This window comes from Mus musculus, chromosome 9 (genome assembly GCF_000001635.26).
Source record: "Mus musculus strain C57BL/6J chromosome 9, GRCm38.p6 C57BL/6J".
NCBI lineage: Eukaryota > Metazoa > Chordata > Mammalia > Rodentia > Muridae > Mus > Mus musculus.
In genome coordinates this window covers 15,117,964-15,123,963 of record NC_000075.6, presented here as the reverse complement: position 1 = coordinate 15,123,963, position 6,000 = coordinate 15,117,964, and positions in this window count along the sequence as shown.

The window sequence follows — 6,000 nt, the reverse complement described above, 5'->3', positions numbered from 1 at the left end:
TTTGTCTTATTGAAGGTATTTTTAATATGCCTTATTTGCTCAAAATTGGGCACTTCCAAATCTCCCCATGGCTACTACACAGTCCCCTCTGGTATTCCTGAGTTAACACTTTCTAAACCTATATTTTATTTTTGTTGCCCTGTTTCCTTCTGGGCAGCCCTCCCATGGGGCCACTTTCCCCTACTGTCTCACCTTCACCATGTGGTCCATCCTGTGCTTCTCTCTTGGTGGAATCCCCTCTTATTCTCCTCTGGGTTTTATGCCAGGGAGTCCTAAAGGTCCTGCCTCTTTCACCCTGCCCAGATATTGGCTATTGGCTCTTTATTGACCCATCCAAAAAAAAAAAACCTGCAAAATTTAGGGACCTGCAAATTCCCATGTATGCAGAAATCAAACCCCCAACAAGTGGCTACCTGTGTTCCAGGCCAGCCTTGTCTACAGAGCAAGTTACAGGATGACCAGAGTTACACAGAGAAACCTCATCTCTAAAAACCAAAACAAACAAACAAACAAACAAATTGTTCCATAGTCCATAGTTAAGCTACTTGCTTCCCTGGCTCCCTTGCTGAAGTGACCTGCGGGTTCCCAGGGAAAACCTGCTGGTGTTGGAGGCAGGGAGAAAGTTTGCAGAGCAAGGTCTGTGTTATCCACTAGAGATGGAGGTGGGGTTGGGGGGTGGGAGGGGAAGCTGCAGAAGGTGCTCTGTTATAGAGCTGGGGGTGAGATTAGGGGATTGTATTTGAAGGAGAAGGCAAAAGGTGAAGAACTGCAGTCATCCTGTCCCCTTCCCTGGCCAGAGTCTCAGTATGCACTTTGTGATGAATGTATGAGTGAACAAATGGGTAAGTAGAGGATGGTGGTATTGAAACAACTGGAAATCAGGACTCACAGGAACTAGTGATGCAGACTAATATATTAGAGACATTGTAAGATCTGTGATGAGCTAGAAGAGTCATGTCCTCGAAGGAAATGAAGTTCAGATTCTTTATTGGATACTATTTTAGACCAACAGGATATTTTGGAGTCAACCTGTGAGCTGATGGCATGACTTCTGACCTAGATGTATTCTTGGGTTCCCTCTGGTTTGAAACAGTCTTAGTGTGTGTCATGCTCCTTCAGATCCTCCTCTCAATCTAATCCTATTCATGGGAAAAGACCTAATAAATGCATCAATTTGTGGCAGCCACACCAGTGAGATCAATACTGTGAGATACTTAAATTTTTTTACAAGATTCATCTTATTGTAAAGAAAGAGTTCTCTGATGGTGGAATTTAAACCTCAGTCATGAGGCCAGGCAGGGTCTTGGCTGTATTCCAGAATCTGTGCTACGTGTGTCTACCTGCCCATACTTGCGAGCTGGGAGATGAATCCCTACAATAAAACTCTTCTCCCCAGAACAGTTGGTACTTTGATTGCCCGAAGTGGCTCTCCTGGGAATATGTGTCCCTGGGAGACCTCAGCTCAGACAGCTTCCACTTGCTGCTAGAGCCCTCACTTTTAAAGAATATTTCATTGTGTATGTATATGTGTGCGTATGTGTATGTATGTATGTATGTGCATGTGTGTTCATTTGTATGTGCATATGAGTGTACACATGTAAGCCAGAGACTGAGCTGTATCTACATAAAGCTTGTACATTTGGCTAGATTGGCTGGCTGTCAAACTCAGGGATCTTCCTGTCTCTGCTTCTCTCTCTTCAATTAGAAAACAAACCTAAACTCTGACTCAAGAGGGGAGTTGAAGGTCTGATCCTTGGATAGTCCTTAGATCCAGATGATGAAGGCCTGTGCTAAACTGAAGTTCTGGGAGTCCCTTGTTCTTGTTCCTTGAGTATTTTCCTCAAAGATGGCTTCTGTCTGGTTTCTGGACCTGTGTCATCTGAGCCAGCCATTCTGAGCCCAAGCAGGAACTTCCATGGCCCTTGGGATCTGGTCTCTGTTCTCATGTTCCTCTTTGGGATACTTGTGCCCAAGGACTGATAGATCAGCTGGGTACTTGGGGACTAGTGTCACAGGCTTGTTCCAGAGCCCTGTGGCTAGCTCTGGCTCTAGCTTCAGAAGGTGGTCTCAAGGACCAGCTTGCTCCTTATGGTGGGGATAGTGCTTCTTTTGTGGCACTGTGACATTGGATTACTAGAACAGTAACTGCAAATTGTGGTGATGTGCAATGGTTTATGTAAGGCCACTCTGACCCACACCCAAGGGTAGCTCTGCCCAAATTCCTCATGATCACACATCACAGAGTGCTGGGGCCTGGAGTTCTCCTCGGGCTGCAAAGCTTCCTGTGGAGAGAGGAGTTGCAGAGACTGAAGGGCCAGTTCTCTGCTCTTCCTTTTTGGAAGCTGGTTCTTTAGTCTCTTCCATGGTGGTTTGCCTCAGGCTTATAGGATGTGAGGCATCTCCAGGTCCTTCTCCCATGTGAGAAACAAAGACCCTTACTTCATAATAAAAGCCCTGAATATTGGTATTGAGTCAGTTTAGTTTGCAAAGTCAGGTGTAAGCAAAGAACAATTGCTGTTTTAAAAGATGTATTTTATGTGTACCTGTGAATATGGAGAAAAACTGGTTTTTGTTGTTGTTAAGATTTATTGAATTGTACTTTATGTGTATCCGTGAACACAGAGACCAATTGTTTTCTTTAAAGATTTATTTATTATATTTTATGAGTATCTGTGGGCCTGCTTGATTATATTTGTACTATGTGAGTGGCAATGCCTACGGACCCAGAGAAAGGGCATTAGTTTCCCTAGAACTGGAGGTACAGGTGGCTGTGAGCTGCCCAGTGAGGGCGCTGAAGAGCAAATCCAGGTTTTCTGCAAGTGTGCTTGTCATTGCTGAGCCAGGTCTCTAGGTCCGGAGATCAGTTTTAAAACCCTAAAAGCATGACCCTTCCCCTCTTCTCCATGCTGAGTCAGCAGAAGGGTCTGATGTCATGTGACTCGCCGGAGGTTGGTTTACTTTCATCTTTTTCTCTTTACAGTTGCAATCCATTTGTGTATCTTTTGGGTTTTGTTTGTTTGTTTGAACAGGGTATTTCTGTAGCCCTGGCTGTCCTGCAACTCACAGAGCGCCACCTGTCTCAGCCTCCTAAGTGCTGATTAAAGGCATGGTGGTTTTTTTTTTGTTTTTTTTTTTTTTTAAGTGATGTTAATAGGTTAGGGTTTTTATAGGGTTTATTCCACCCTATAAAAGTGTGCTTCAGAGCAAGCTCCTGGGCCCCCCACCTGAAGCTCTCAGGCACTCTCCAGACACTGCTCAAGGTCTCTTTATACATGTTCACTTTGGGATCCATTTGAACTTCACTTAACTGCATTTATGGTCTCTGAGGACAGGGACTGTGTGGACCTCATCCTCACTGAACAGAAGAGTTGCCGGGTGGGTGCTTAGCTTGATGACTTCATGACGGGACTTCAGCTGGTGGGCACTTTGCTCATGTGCTTAGTAGTTTTGTTCCTTGACACGGTATGGTTCTTACTTATGTTGGAGACGACCTCATAGAATTTTATTGTTTCCTTCCATGAGAGGGCAGCCTTGGGCTTGGCTTGCAGGATAACACAGAGCTACCGAGGGTCAGGGTTGGGGTCTGTGGTGTGAGCTGCTGAGTTGAAATTTGACTCAGCTATTTTCACTGTGTGTGAGACCTCCCTGGGGTTTGATGTGTCATGTCTCCCTCTCAGGCTATTACATTTTCAGAGGATAAAAGAGATGAGGCATTAGGAGGTTAACACACTGCCTCACTCATTAAAAGTACTACTCCATCCATAATGCTGTTTCCTAGGGGTTCGCTGGAGACCTGGCTCCATACTAGTCATCTGGCATTCAGAGATAGGTGCTTAATCTCCTCAACCTGGTAAGACAGTCGGAGCAAAGCTAGCTCTTCAACCCAGCCTATGAAAGAGGCCATGAAAGATGACAACATGGGGTCAGGGTAAGGAAATTAGCTCCTCCTCTGACCCCCACCATCAGGGGAGTTAGGGTGAAGGCAGGGTCAGGTCAGGGGAGGGAATAACACTCACCTAGTTAGGAGCAAGAGTCTAGACACTGGGGGTTGTGGGGCACAGCTGGCAGATGGAGGCTGGGTGGCCCCTGAGCTGAATCTGTAATCTAATTAAACAGACCCCTGGCTCAGAAGGGCAGATGCTGGAGGACAGGGGAGATGCTGTTTCCAAAGAGATGCCAATGAGTAAGGGAGAGTGGTACTTAAGCCATCAAGGGCACTTAAGCCAGCAAGCCAGCTGTTCACTGCAGAGGAAGCCAGAAGAACCCAGGGGAAGGAGTGATTAAACTGGGTGTGGAGGCTGGTGTGCTGGGTGTGGCAGGAATTTGAGGAAGCACCCAGAAGGATTGGAGGATACGGGAAGGAATTTCCTGGGGGTAGAGGGTGGGGTGGGAGGAGGCTGGGAGTAAAATGGAGGAGCAGGGCAGAATGGTATGTTTGTGGAGAGTTTGTGGCTTTCTGTGGCCCTTGGGTTTTATCTGGACTGTCAGGAGTGAATGGGCTGCACCCAAGAGGCCATTTTGGCATTCTTCTACAGTGGATAGGTGTGAATAATCTTGCCCATTTTTCTTTATAGAGGGTGATTTCCATCAATGGTTTGAAGCAGTCACCCATGGGTACTCTCTGTTACCCTGTTCTTCTCTTTATTGGACACCCATGTAGGAAGGCTAGCTTTGGAGATGGAAGGGACTCTATCATTTCAGGGTGTGGAGTACTTAGTGAGAAAATCACCTGAGCATTCTAAGCCTTAGCACCCCCAATTGTCAGACAAAGACAAAAATGGTTTGTACCCTAAGGTTAGAATAATAATCCAATGAGAGAATACGTAGGAATGTTGCCAGACTCAAAATGGAGTTACTTACATCACTCTAGAGAACAAAGCCTGGAGACTGTGAGGTGAGGCCCTTGTATATTTGCCTGAAAACTGGAACCATAACCCACCATGAAGAATACTTCTGCTGGGACATCAGCCCAGCAATGGCCTATTCTACTCTGGGCTTAACTCCATTTCACATACCTTGGGATGAATTTTTGTTTGTGATTAAAATTTTGTTTGGCAAGTCTGCTTGTTTTTATTATTTAAAGGGATCCTCCTAGGTGCCTAGAGAATACATGCTTAGCATGGATAAGGCTCTGGGTTCAATCCTCAGCACTACTGGGAATAAGCAGGAAGGGGGAAAGGAGGGGAGAAAGGAGAGAGGAGGAAGAGAGAGTGTCCCTTTTATTCAACCTCAACTTCAGCCTCATGCAGGAGCTGATATGATCTGTATGTGACCTGATGTGACTGCACAGGCTTGCAGGTCCCAGGCTGCTCTCTGTTGAATCCACTTTGAGTGTTTCTATTTGTTGTCTAGGGCTAACTCATATAAAATGCTATATAGCATGCAATTGCATTTCTGTATGTTCTCAGTGTTTATTCATATATGTATGCTTCTCTAAAACTCTGCTGAGCCTTAGCTACTGGGAACCCCGAGTGAACCACACGGAGCCGGGTAACAAGGCAAAAGCAAGAGGAATTTATTGTTCCAGTGCACTGGGGTCCTCCTGGGTACACCCAAAGAAGAGGGGGCAACCCTGGGCAGCCTGTTCATCCAGTTTTCATACAGTATTCAGGGGTGGAATAGAGCAACAGTCACTAGGCACAATGTGATTGGCAGAACAGTGTGACTTTTAAACTGATTGGTCCTTAGGGAATGAGGTAGCAAGGGCTTCCTTTATCTGCAGGTGGCCAATGGTCTGTTCCCCCCCCACCCCCCATGATCTTTCTGAGGAATGTAATCAGCCTTTCCCTTCTGGAGGGGAGGGGCCTGGTAGAATTTTCCAAAGGTCCTGAGCTGACCTCTTCATTCCTCCCCCCCCCCCCGCCTTTTTCTTGTGGATGCTTCAACCCTGAAGCTATTGTGGATAGTTATGCAGCTCATATCCCTGGTCCTCTGTATTTAGCTCTTGATATCTTTGTCTCAGGACCATCAGCTGTATATACCTATGCAATCTTTAATAAA